The sequence below is a fragment of the Diadema antillarum genome, unplaced genomic scaffold, assembly GCF_040938485.1.
Source record: "Diadema antillarum isolate AM-2024a unplaced genomic scaffold, OU_Dant_1.0 seq00000136_RagTag, whole genome shotgun sequence".
NCBI lineage: Eukaryota > Metazoa > Echinodermata > Echinoidea > Diadematoida > Diadematidae > Diadema > Diadema antillarum.
The window spans coordinates 2,785,297-2,796,899 of NW_027271213.1; positions in this window are offsets into that span (position 1 = coordinate 2,785,297).

Here is an 11,603-nt window from a genome sequence, read left to right on the forward strand (position 1 = left end):
CTAAAAATGATAAATGATAAACCCATTGGTATCTTTTTTTAAATCTGCATGTGCATCAATCTGAGCCCTCTCTGTAACACCATTCTTTAAATTCTGTCAACATCATATGGGAGCATCTTACCCTTAGCTGTGAAAGAGGTAAGGGGCAATGGACCTGAGATGAATTTTCCGTGAACATTTTGCCTGTCGGACCTCTTTGTTGATTGTGGTTTCCTGTAGCATGCAACCTGTTTGGAGGTTGACCCTCCCCCCCCCCCCCCCCCCCGGCCCCTCTCCCGACCCCCTACCCTCATGGTTGCATCCTGGGTATTTTAGGAGCTTATGAATTAATGCAAATTCCATAAGCATATGTTTACCCTTTTGCCTCTTGGATTTTTGCTCTCCTGCAAAAATTTGAGTTGAGATTTTACTATATATATGTACGTGTGTTCCACCTGTACCCTAATCACTCATTGTGGCATTTTTCACCTTTTGTTCTCCCTTCCTGCCCCGGCCCTCCCCTGCCCCGGCCCTCCCCTGCCCCCTCCCCCCCCCCCCCCCCCCTTTCCAGCAGTGAAGTGATTGCAATTTGTCCATAAAGTGGACGCCTTCTTTCTAATGGTAAAATATGATCTAAAGGAAAAAAAATGAAAAGAAAAGAGAAAAAAAATAAGAGATTTTCAATCAAAAAATTATCTCCAGTGCCTTTATTCTGTCCACAGGCAGCTTGACATAAAGAAAGCAAGAAGTGTTATCAATTGTTGCTCTGCCTCATTTGGACAAGGATTTGGGACCAACTGAAATGTGAATTCTATATTTGGTGATGACTTCTATCTACTTAAAAATGAAAAAGTCACGACTGAGTGATCACAGGGTAAACTTATTTACATATCTCTGTCTTGTTAAGGGGGTAATAATGATAATAATAATGATATTCATAATAAGTTTTTAAAAAAAATTGGGTCTCATTTGGAAAACACTGGCAATGTTGTCTCTTTGTAGGGTGTAGTGGAAGTAAACCATGGTACCTAAACCATGTTGATGTTCTTTTATGCTAGCTGTATAAAAGGGCAAAATAGAACAAGACAGATTTGAGCTGTTAAATAACTTTATGTTTTCATTTCATGCAGGTAGGAGTTTTGTAGGGTACGTCTGTCGTGAAGCAATATTGTCTGAACATTACATGACGAATTCATTTCTTCTGGAGAACATTGATATTTTTGCGATAACGTGCATCTTCTTCACACAAACCACAAGTATATATATATATATATATGCATGCTCTGAAATAGTTTTTTTTCAACTTTCATGATATTTAGATACTAACTCGTGTCTGTCTTGTTATAGGATGCTTTGCTGTGTATTGATGCTGAGTGGGTTCTACGCAGGGTTTATTTGAAATTGAAAAATTTTGTGCCTGAAGGGGAAAAAAAAGTGAAACAGAGGGGATAAAGATCTATTATAATGAAATATATATATTTATGAAAAAGAAAAAATTGTTTTTATCAAAGCTCTCGGAACCATGCAAGAACGAGTACTACACGGTGTGCTGCACTGACGTTAACACAATTTATTCTTGTGTCTTTGTGATAAACCTCAAGAGGTGTGTTTTAAAATGGTAGACAGTTGTCGTAGTAACATAATCTGATGTTTTTAGACTTGCATAAAAGAAGTGCTTGGAGGAGGTGATGTACAGTAAGGGGGAATTGGACATTTTGCGAAGTCGATCTAGTAATATGTAAATGCGATGTTTATCTGTAACTTTTATGTTATTTTCATGTGCATGTGTATGTGTGTGTGTGTGTGTGTGTGTGCATGTGTGGCGTGGAGATTGAAATTGTCTACATGTCATATGCATACATTCTTATCAACATCTTCTGTGCCAAACTACTGAGGGTGTCATCTACGATGTTAGTTTCTGCAATATGCTTGACCTGAAAGTCTACATCAAATCCACAAAACTGACTGCACCGTACTTTAACAGTCAATAGGAGGTCTCACTAAGTTGTAAGATTACGCATGAAGGACGTATGTCATCAATATTAAGCTTTGAGGAAAACCTTTACTTTGCTATACTTACCATGGTTTGATCATCCCAACGAAATGTTGGTAAATGTTCTCTCACTTCTAGGTCCCATGTAGACATGTGCTTTTGTTTTGGAGGACCATTCATTGCAGTCATTAGCATGAATTTAAAGGCATAATTTACCATTTGCAGATGAAACAAAAACCCAGCATTAGTGCTTTACAATAGTTCTAAAATGTGAGTTAGGGATAGAAACAACCACTGTAAAAATTTGAATCCGTATTGTCGAGGTTAAGTATTGTTAAATACACAAAATGTGAACAATAGTTATAATAAAAATGTTTCCAGACTAAACCATCTTCAGTTATGGTTTATTGAGAAAAATACTGATATCTCCTTCATTAAATATGTGAGGCTTTATTGTGAAAATTTTATATGGTAGGATGTTTTGTGATACAACAGACCTACACATATGCGTCAAATGTGATATCTTGAATTTTTTTAAAATCACTGCTCCCAAAGGTAAACAGGACCTTCAAATAATGTTTTACTACAACACGGCATCTTATGATAATCTCCACAAGTAATCCCTTAAAATCACATGATGTTGGAAAGTTTGTCAAGAGTGCAGATGGACAACTTCTGTATTACAAGCATTATGAATGCAATAGTTACTGTGGAATTATGCTTTCCTCGAGGCCAAAGAGTAACCTCCAGTGGCATAATGCAACCATGAGCTCTAGTACAAAATCTTCCAAAATAACACAGGGCAAGACATGCCCTCTCTTATACAGAAAGTTAAGAAGCTTTATCTCTTTAGTGCAAAAAGTATGTAAACATAATCTCTGGTAATTTTCTGTGACTTTGCCATGCAATGTTTCTCCTGCAGTGAACATGGCATTGCGGAATCATAGAGCTTTTGCTGTTCTTTAAAGGGAGGCAGTCCTGAGAATTTTCACTGTATGATAATTAAGAAGAGTAAAAATATAACCTTTCACCAATTTATACACGTGGAAAGCAAACACTGTCTCTGTACGCAATTTTTAAAAAATAATTCCTGCAAGCGATCGTGTAAGAGCCTGCAAAAAGGTGCAACGTCATTGATTCCCAACTCACTAAGTTGACAGTCGTGCCTCAGAAAACCAATTTAAGTGTTCAAAATGATCATATCTGATTTTGTCATAAAATGTGACAATATGTGGTTTTATTATTTCAAACAAAATATTTCAAGCTTATTTATATATATAATTGATGTGAAAATAAATAGTAAAGATGAATTTATAAATAACTAGGGAGCATACGCATGACGAGCAGAACACGGCTGGGAAGAGTTGTGCCTCGGTGACGTCTGACTCTCCACCAAGACTTGCTCATTAGCATATTCACCATGCAGATTCACACTTTTTCAATCAAAACTTACGAGCTTATTTGATGATTTGAAAGTTTGTTTTTGGTGAAAGTAGTTCATTGGAGGTACCAACAACAACATATTTTTTTGAAATTCGTGAGGACTGCCTCACTTTAATTGACCTCAGATCAGCAAATGCATTCCATTTTAAATTGTTTTTGTCCTGAAGTTTCCTCATTGCTCTTATACTTAAAATTTCATATAAACAGAACAAAGACCAGACTTTCATTTTGAGAGCAATTAAATTTATATGCGGAATGTGCCCTTCAGAAATGACATGCGACCTTCAAAAGTGTACTATATTGAGAAGACCTCCTACCAGTGAACAATATTTACTCTAGCTTAATGAGATGACAGGATTATTACTACCCATGCAGCAACAGTGGTATGGATCAGTTTTCCCAAGCAACAAAACCTGTCTTTGCATGCCGGAAGATGTTCTAAATTATTCCTGAACTTTTTAAGGCAGCCCTGTGAAATTGAGAGTGTCAATGTTAAGTTTTGAATGACATGATGAATTTAAAAATTCAATACAGGTATTCTTTTGCAATGTACTAAACATGTAAAATGACTGGCTAATGGAGCCAAACAAATCAGTCCAGGAATTGTTAAGAGAATATTCTGGATGTAAGTAAAGGGCCCTGTTGAATAAAAAGGTGCAAAGTCAGAAAATCAAATACAAGTCAGGTATCAGCCAATCAGAATTGAGTATTCAAAGACTTTATTTTTGATTTTCTGACTTACATTCGATCTCAACTCTTGTGCAACATGGCCCAGATTAATAAACAACTTTTGGCTTTACTCATATCCGTGGATGGAGACGCAAATCAGGATTTGACAGAGCACGTTCTTATCCACTAACACATAGTAATCAGTTTGTCTCCTCATCATAGTTGATAATTATTGTTTTGCGGTCGGAAATATTTGATGAGGATTGAAAAATATTAAGGCAATTTTCAATTCCATTCACAGTGATTTTCAATGTGATAGCATGTGCGAAGTTTGCATTTAGCTATCAGCAATAGTCACTTTGGTACTAGATGTGTTTTGCAGACTTGTAGCATTTTTATAAGGAAAAATTCTCATGCTCAATTGATTGTTGGAAAAATAAATGTTGTGTAAAGACATAGGGATTTGTTTTTGAAGCATCCAGAATCAGATGAGTATATTGATTTGAACTTGCCCATTGTGTGTTTATGGGTCTTAACATTTTGTAGTTTTATCTGTGTCAACAATTTTGTGTAAATATCGTGTGTAAGTGTAATCTTAGGAGACAATGTATATGAATTAACATTTGTTTTACAACAGAAAAATGACTTGTCAACATTCCTTTTCAATGTTCCATTCCAAACACACATGTATTCGGTTCATCTGTACCTACTAACGACGTGATTGATTCTTTTTACAAATTTAAACTATTACAACGTAATGAACAAGAACTCTATCTCTGTATATATTGTTTTTATGATCTATTGACTTCTTGATGCTCAAGTGATAGATTCTTGTTTTTAGTGTGTATATCAACAACAAACAATTAAGGCTAGCATTTATTTATAATAGTAAATTTTATTGACATATTTTATTGATTGAAGCTGCACTGCAGATATATGAAAATAAAAAACAGAAAAAAGCTTTGTCTTTCTCTATCACATACTAATCTTGCGCAACTCTGTAATGTCTTGTGTCCATAATTACTCACAGAAACACACACCACAAGTGGTTATATGAACCATCAAGCATTCAAATACGCACACAGAATTGTGGAATTTTGAGTATTTTTAGGGACCATCACAGATGAACTGTCTACACTCGGTATAAAAGATATGGATAATATATATATATATATATATATATATATATATATATATATATATATATATATATATATATATATATAAAATGCTATTTTAAGCCATAAAGAGAAATGCAGAATAAATGATAGTTTGGGGGAATTTTGATAAAAAGCATAACAATATTGAGAAAAAAATGCAAATGTTGCCCTTTTTTGAAAAATTATGCATTAATATGGGCTTAATGAAGCATTGAATTGACAAGAGCACGAAATGCATCTTTTACCACTAAATTCTGTATGTTAATGAGAAAATACAACTTTTTTTTTGGAGAAAAAGCAGATATACTTACATTCCCCCAATGACCCATTTTCTATGCACACCCAATATATATATATATCCATTTTTTTTTTTGTTTTTTTTTGCACTGGAAGTTGTATTGATGGTACAGTCCTCAGTCTACACACACTGCACAATCTGTGCGCTACTATGGAGTACTCCTGAGGCCCCAAATCAATGACAAGGCATTGAAAAACATTGTCAAAACCTTAAGGGGAATCAAAAATTTTCCCTTTGGAGGAATTCCCCTTAAGATACCTCGTTTTCAGACGTATATTCCCCCTATGGACCATTTTATACATATACATACACTACACTACACTACATGTTGTTATACATTATCATCAATACAAGTGAAGTACATCCAACTCAAGGGATTTTCTTAGATGCTCTCTGGTGCTATCTCAGCCCTTATTTTTTTAACATACTGTATATGACAAAATAAATACTGGCATGAGAGAGCTACAAGTGTAGATCTTAAGCTGGAAAAAAAAAACCACATCTTACACAGGAGACACACAGCTCCAGCAGGAGAAGTTCAAACTCAAGTGGCAGAGCAGGAGATTGCAGAAATTGGCCTCAAAGGGGGAGATCACGAGAGTTGTAGTCTCTGTAATTCATTCACATACATCCAGACAAATGTGAACAGATGTCAAGGTCCTTGTCATGTTTTTCTGCCAGTCTCCGTTTCACTCCAACGACTGGGTACTTCCACTAGGAATGTGTGTACAGTCAAAGCTGCCTTAGCGGCCACCTGTCTATAACAGCCACCTGCCGTATGCGGCCACTGAAAAATCACCCCAAGAGAAAAGTCATTATGTTACAAATAGATGTTGTGTTCTTTGCCAATTATCCATGCTTGTAGCAGGGCAGCCAACATCTGCAAATCATACACATACTGCTGCACAATTTAAAAAAACAAAATAAAGGAAACAAAAAATTAGGCACAAGACTTTTGTTGAAATAAAAAGTTGTTAAAAATTGTCAAGATTGCAAATATTAATCACAATAATTCACAAGAAATCAAATTTTGTGGATAAATTATTTCTCTTGCTTTTACTTTGAATGAATATCTCAGCAGCTCTGTTGTAGGCATTTGGTGCCCACTCACACAAACACGTACACCACACACACACACACACACACACACACACACACACACACACATACCAGTCAGCCAGCCATACATTCTCAATCACCTACGAAAATATGAATAAACGGAAAAAGTATTCTCACAGCTAATCATTACTTTCTTTCTTATGATTTTTGTTTTTTTATTCAAGAAAAGATAAAGCATACATAAATGTAGAGGAATAACCATCTGTGTACAAGGACTGTGTATGTGCGAGTGTAAGACACAAGCATATGGACACGTACAAATTCAAAATAGCAATGTTTTAATCATATTTGTGTATATATTATAACACTGTAAAAGTGGAAATTTTCGCACAATTAATGTCTCATTCCCTGCTGGGTTAGATGAATTTCATGTGGTTTTAATGTCGTGGATAGTCAAAACAACTGAGCAAGCATTTCTAACAGCTCGCTGCTGCCATGTTGATTACAGGATTTGCCAGCAGACACTCCCGAAAATGCTAACTACCAGTTGCCCATTGCATAAAAGTTACAATTATGGTAACTTTGCCATCCAATGGTAACTTCCATGGAATTCTTGATTTTGATTGGCTGTTGAGTATTGTTGCCATGGTAGTTACCATTGGATGGCAAAGTTACCATAATTGTAACTTTTAAGCAACGGGCAGCAGGTAGATCGGCATTACGACAGCACATTCATTTATGCTACAGGACTAGGCAGCAAACATGAGGAAAAGTACAAATAATGTTACAGTTATACCCCTGCAATATAATCTACCATGAAGATATAAAGTACCATTACATATTTAAAAAAAAAAAAACCTTTGACTACTTTGAGTTTTGTACTAGTTTCGTGTTGCGTGAATGTGCGAAAAAATTTCCACCTCACAAAAATTCCACTTTTACAGTATTAAACATCTTCTTTTTTCAACACACACACACATTATACAAATATGTTAGGGGCAGGAGCAGGACACAGTTAATATATCATAACTCAATGAGCTTGATTCAATAATAATTTCCTGAAACCAAAAAGGTAGAACGAAAAGTGCGGAGCCTTTAACCCTTACTTTGCTTAGTTCATTGACTGACACAGATGTCTTGAAACTAATTGGCTATGGGTAGAGATAACCCAACCTCCCAAGGCAAACTATCTAAAAAAAATCTCAAGATTGGGGGATTCCTGCTGCCATCTTGAGAAACATCCTCCTAAATTGGGGGATTAGGGTTATTTGGGCCCCACATTTGGGCCCCGCCCTTGGGCCCGCCTCACATGTGCCCAATAATGTGCAATTTTGCCCGGCACTCTCTTTGAAAACACACCTTTATATCTGCTCCCTCACTAACGTAAATGTTTATAACAGAATCTTCAGTCTGTTTCTCGCAGGAAAGATCCCAAATGATCATTTCATTCATAGTTCATTGTATTAGGAGTCATCTCTTCTTCATAATTTCATTTAAATAGAAAAAAAAAGAAAAACAATATATCAATCAAAATATATAGCTTACAATATTATCTAATAACTATTTTCATTGCTATTTACACTACAAAAAAAAACATCAAAACAACAGCTTATGACAGTCAAGCAGATAAAGTACGGGGGAAAAAACATTGTCGGCGACATGTCAAGAATTCCAAATATTACTGCTCATTGTCATTTTCAAATGCATTAAGACATTACATAGCAGGTTTGCACATCACTCAGCAACATTACACTCATACTTCTTGATGATAATGTGAACACTTAAACTACACGGCTGGGGCTTGCAAGAGACATTTTGGGCGATTAATTCTGCTCTGGCAAGCACAGGAACGGAAACATACAACTACACCAATGCTCTTTGTTTAAATCTTAACCGACACTCGAGAATCTCCATGCTGATTGGCAGATTCACACAGGATATTGAGCCATATGACCAATCATGTCAGAGGAGGATGGGGGGGGGGAATAATATTAGCACTACTGTAAATAATTATATACAATAAATTCTAAACTCAGCACACTGCTAGCAGAGAGCCAATACAGGCCATCTAAGAAGACCATTTCTGGATCAGATTTCTAAAAGAATCCTAGCTGCATGACCTAAAATATCAGTTGCTTGTATTGACTGATAGAAGCTTTAGGTCGTAGAGGTATTACAGAAACCTAATTTGAGAGCTCTGAGGAAGTAAATGATGAAAAAAAAAATTGCTTGATCAAACAACATTGGTTTATCCTTGTAGAACATGTATAACTCTTTCAATGCTTGCATTCATTCCATTATACGGCACATGACAGTTGATACAGAGATATGCATAGGTGGGACTACACACCACATAATTGTCGATGCAGTCAAACATTGCCCAGTTCATCCTATGATGAACAATGGCATGTAAAGCCATTCTGTCTCCTTTCCACAACAAAGTATCTTAAAATCTTATGATAGGCAAAACAAATTTCCCTTCTTAGATATTTGATCGAACTGACACAGCACCTAGCATTCTCCTTTAAAGAAGAAATCCAACCCAAAAATAAACTTCAAAAGAAAGAGAAAACTCTTCCCTTCAGAAAGATACAAAAATGACAAAAATAGGATAAGAAATACGGAAGATATGACATTTTAAAATTTCACATTTTTTTGGAAAACATTTCTTGACCAACCCCCCTATGAAAATTAAATCGAGTAAAACAGTAAAACCATGTTCCCACTCCAATATATATCAGAGTTAACATCTGTTCTTTTTTATTTTGCGTGGTTTCAAGGCAGGATTTATATTCATCCTGCTGAAATATGAAATTTTTGTCATTTCTATTATTGAAATGAATAAGAAATTGTGAGAGCATGACATCATCAACTTGCTGATTTGAATATGTACATAACGACTGGTCAAGAAGTGTTTTCCCCAAAAATGTGAAATTTCAAAATGTCATATCTTCCTTATTTCTTACCTGATTTTTGTCATTTTTGTATCGCTCTGTAGGGAATATTTTTTCTCTTTCTTTCAAAATTTATTCATTTTTAGGGTGGATTTCCTCTTTAATACTGAGGTCATGGCAGCCATCATGCAAACCATCTCTACTCAAGAAAGAAAAACCTACTTTCCGAAGCACACTAAACATACATCAAGAGAACTGCATTCACCAAATTATGCCAAAACAAAAGAGTATGCCACTTGGTATGTGTCTGTGTCTGTGTCTCTTTAAGGCACGATACTTATTTCAAACATGTTGATAATAACTTGTTTGACCATTCGACACACTCGGAGTGGATTTATTGCATTACGGCTTTTCCCAGTGACATTCACGACGCGGTAATAAAGTGGCAAATCTCTGGCTTACTAGATGCTGCCACAGTTTATACACTCACCTCACAAACACATGCCTCAGTAAGTCCCTTATACAGACTTTAACAGAAAATAAATCAAATCAAATCCTTTCAGTGCTACAATATAGCAGGGCTTGAGCCTCTAAAGATCTAATGTAGAGTATGATTTTTAAAAAATTGAAAATGCAATAATTAAGTTTTTGTTTGAATTTGGGAAATTGCACTCATTAAGCACGCTAAATCTACATTTTGGGAAAAATGCCTCAAGCTTTTCTTTTTTTCATTTCCAAACCAAATCTTCCTATTCTGTGTGAAGAAAAAAAAAAACACATACAAGTTGGCAGCTCTGATCTACACTACACAGTTGAACTGTTGGCTGACATTAATGGATTAGACAAAATGTAGGGAGAATTGGCAGATGCGGTCAAGAGGTCTTGCCTCTAAGACCCACCCCAAGAGGGAGTCTAAAGTGTGGAGGTTACCATGGAAACGTCCCCACTAAGTCCGTATGTGCAATGACGAGAATGTACTACGGACAAATGGGACTAACGTCAGCATGAGTGAGCCTCACTCCACTTTACTGTCATATCAAAACAAGCAACATATGTTCTGGCATAAGTTCTCGCCACTGACAGCCATAAAGCATACATGCTCTGAGATTTCAAGCTTGCAAAAAAATATACCTCTCAATCTTTTATGATACAACAACACTTAACAACAGCATAAAAAGACAGACATTCATCAGTGAGAAGAAGTAATAGAAAATGATGATAAGGAAGCAAAGAATATTATGACAACAAAGAAGAAAGAAGAAGAAAAGAAGAAAAGAAAGAAAAAAGAACAACAAAAGACAACGACAAACAGGAAAACAAAAGATTAACATATGGTATGCCGCTGACTGTCCACATGTACGTAGATCTGCGTAACTAGCAATGCAACTGGTTTGAAGAAGAGCACTGGAATAATGTTGGACTCATATCACACTGGGTAGACGACGGAAATACAATCAAACTGTCTCTGTGCATAGAACAATGGTTACAAGCAACACTAATAAAACCAATTCACCTTTCCTTTGGTATGGCACTGTAAGGAGCCAGCGCAACTTTGCTAGAATACTGGGAAAAAACAAAACGCATGAAGGCCGGAGGACAATGCAGACATTAGCAATCGTTCATATGAATGGTAGTTGCAGCATTGAGGAAAAAAACAAACAAACGCCCACTAGTTTTGCACTGCATCAAAGGAGATAATATTGTTCTCGCATCCAGACAGGTACAGCCTACTGTATGACGGACATTTTGTGTGTGTGTGTGTGTGTGTGTGTGTGTATGTGGTTGCTGTTTTGACAGAATTTGGCATTGCAACCTCCTGAAAATATACACAGCATGAGAGCATTTTGAAGAGTTAATCCTGATCGCAAAAAACAGGTTAAGCGCATTTTAAAACATCTTAAAGTCCACCATCAGGTGAGCAAAATTGAACCTTTACAGGGATACCTTACTTGTAACATAACAAGGAATAATAATTGCTGTTATAATTTAAAGAAAAAAAAATCACATTTATCTTTATAGTATCTTTTTTTGTTTTTTGCAGCTTTTGCAGATATCTCACATTAACAAGAATGATGTTAACCCGTTTTGCAATTAAACTTTTCATTCAC